Source organism: Triplophysa rosa, linkage group LG15, assembly GCF_024868665.1.
Source record: "Triplophysa rosa linkage group LG15, Trosa_1v2, whole genome shotgun sequence".
Classification (NCBI taxonomy): domain Eukaryota; kingdom Metazoa; phylum Chordata; class Actinopteri; order Cypriniformes; family Nemacheilidae; genus Triplophysa; species Triplophysa rosa.
The window spans coordinates 10,777,747-10,781,106 of record NC_079904.1 but is presented as its reverse complement, the minus strand read 5'-3'; positions in this window follow the sequence as shown (position 1 = coordinate 10,781,106).

The following is a 3,360-nucleotide window of genomic DNA, read 5'->3' as shown; positions in this document are numbered from 1 at the left end:
GCGTGAGAGAGGGAGAGGGAGAGAGAAAGGGGAGGGGGGCAGTTTTGCCTTCTAGCTTTTTGTTTAGGTGGCAGAATTTTAACTTCAGCTTCCATGGAATTATTAAAGGACATTTCTGTTAATTTATTACCACCACCAAGAGTAACGCACAGGACGCCATTTGGACTATTCCATGCGAATTTCAAACTTAAAATGAAAAATCTAGTTTTAACGAGGGATTTCACCATACTGATATGTCATATGGGAATATTTGGTGATTTAAATTCCCACGTGAAGTCTCTTTTAAAGTTTTTAAAGTATAGTTTTTCATAGCAAGGTAAGTGAATTCCATAACCACCCAAATTCCTCACAAAGGGGAACATGAACAATTAATGTTCTATAATGTCATCCCTTCTCCATTTGTTGGGTATTATTGCTTATGGTTTGTACATTTTAATTCACAGAAATCCTACAAAGTATGTTGTCTCAAATGTGTGCATCCATTTTGTCACATCTATAACGCATTGATTTTTCCCTATTTTAAACACACTGTTTTTCTGATATCTGGAATTTATCATCAGGGATTTAGAAAAAGGTGGATCTCTATATTGGTAATACAGAGAATATATATTTCAAGTTTTGAATGAAAATGTCACATCCATAACACTGGATATGACAATTTATAATAAAAGACTAAAATAATTGATGTAATTCTGATATAGGACTTGGTGAAGGTGAATAAACAAAGCTTTAAATGGTAGTGAAAGTATTGGAGCAATTTGCAGCAAAGTTTTGAAAAGGCAGTACAGCTGATAACATATCTATCATGGGCTGAAATTGAATGCAAATAACATTCATAATGTGCTCATTTATTTGTTTATTTGACAAATGACTGGTCAGGTAACAGGAATGTGATAGATGTCTTCTACCAAACTGCAATGTACAGTATAGTGACAGCTTACACTTTGCAATAAAACCCTCTCCTTCCTCAAATTTAATTAGACCAAGGGACCCTCTGATGTAATCATCCTAAATGAGGTTGCTCCACTAAATCACCAAAGCAATAAATTCTACCCAGAATAAATTGAATCTTAATTTATAGGTCTTGTTTTATGGACTGAGACCGAGTGTGCCAAAAGCCCCAGACACCGTGTCTCCAATGTGTTGCTATGTGATCATTCAATCACAGTAACCATTTATTGGCTCTTAAAATAAACTGGCAGATTTTTTTATTTATTCGCTTGTAAAACAAACACCATGGCATGTTAAATGTGAAATTTTATTTTGTTAAATTGAGTCAACATTTAATATTATTTTCAATTTAACAATCAAAAACTCCTGGGTATACTTTTCTTTAAATATGTACACGCTGAGATCTGTTGAGCGCTATGAAAGTTGCAGGCATCATGCGTACGTTCTCCTGAGTGCTGGACAAATGTAGTCAATAGGAAATAAAGTGAGTGCTTGGTTTTAGTGATAGGCTCTAGTCCAAGTTAATGCCATTTCATTAGTTGAGACATGCCTTGCCGAAGAGTAGATTAGAAATAGGAAGAGGGGCAGGAGAACAGGGAGGGGTATATTCAGACAATAGCTGATTCTAAAGCTTGATGCCAGGAAGGCCTGCTTGGTCTGCGGCAGCTCTCCCCTGCCACTGACCAACGCTAAAGGGTGCTGTAATCTAGTTAAAAAGGAGATTGATGGCTCTGTGTACATTAAGGTAGATCTGTGTGATTGTTCATCCAATTGAGCCCGGATCATTAGGCTTACGTTAAATCAAGATGAGCTCACGCTGCTTCTTTTCCTTCCTCTTTTCGATTTCTGTTCCTTATCTCCCTGGCCTTAAATTCTTTCTTCGTGCTTCCTCACAGGATAACCCTCTGTCAATCCTGGGCTTTTCTGCTGAGGATAGAAGTGAATACTATATCAAACTGACTGCTGAGGGTATTCTTTTTGGCAGATTCAATAAGGTTTGCACCCGTAAGCCTTTGCAACCTTTTCGGGGTTGTCTCGGGTTGGCGCCAGTCTCGCTGCAATAAAGCAGTTATGCCGACCAACTGAAAGCTCTCGGTAGACATTATGTCAATGGTGTTGTTTTAATAGAGATCAAAGACACTTCTGGGGGTTAAAACCCAGGACATTTTATTCTGTGATCTATAAGATGATAACATACTGAAGCAATTGTGAAGACAAACTTTATGTGTTCGAGTAATCATTTGGCTTTTTTGGCAGTGTCCATGGTCCTAAAACGAAGTTAAGCCTTGTGTTTTTAGTCACTTTTAATAATGATAGTCACTATTAGTTTTGTGTATGTTTTTGACAGATATACTGTACAGAACCGTTTTTGTCTAGTAAATTGTGCTTACAAGTATATTCTTATGCCATAAGTCTGAGGGCAGCCAACATGACTTTAATAATGAAAGTGATAATGATTTAAAATCTCTTTTTTTTTTGTCAAAGAGTGCCAAAGGTTTTCTTATACCTTTAATTCCAAGAAAAGATGCTTCCATCCATTTTGTAAAGAGTAATTAAAATGATGACCATCTTGGAATACTATACAGTCATTCAGTCATGCACTACAGTCATAAGTGCATTTGCAATTCATTCCTAAATTGAATTGGTCATTCATGCGGAAATACTACATGTTTTTTATGACTTCTTTCTGTGAGAAATTACACAATTCAACAGTGTGCTTGAAAAAGCTGTAGATAATGAGCATTCTCGGTGATGTTCCTTTATCATGCACAGTGTTAGTTCACATGAATTTTAATGTCTGCTCAGAATGGTATAAGAAAGCCATCATGTTATAAATGATTGCCTTTGTTTTACAAATGTTTGGCTGTAATTGACTGTTTCGTGTTAAGTGCATCACCTACAAATGACTAATATAATTTCTTGAAATAAAACTGTTTAAATATTCAAAAATGTTATTTATACATTCCACATTGCTATTTTGTTGGTACAGGCTGTATATACAATGCTTGTGCATATACAGTATATATTTAAATGTATGATCTGGCAGACGTTTTTCCTCCAAAGCAGTATTGGACCGAAGCCATGACCAATAAATGTAAATGCACCAATGGAGCTACAGGAAAAAAATATATATATAAATATATATATTTTTTTTAATGAACTTTAAATGAACTTGAAATAAACCATCAGCCTATTAAATAAGAATAATAGCTTGGTATATAATATAATATCTCTAACCCTTGTCTTTTAGCTAAGAGTTGCCCTCCACTGCACTACTCCGTGTCAGCTCTAATAACATGTTGCTAAACATTTGTGCTTGCACAGTCTCTCACCAGTCCATGATGTAATGCTCTATCAAAGCCCGTGGAGAGCACTTGGATGTAATGCAGCTGAAGCGCTGTGCCCAAC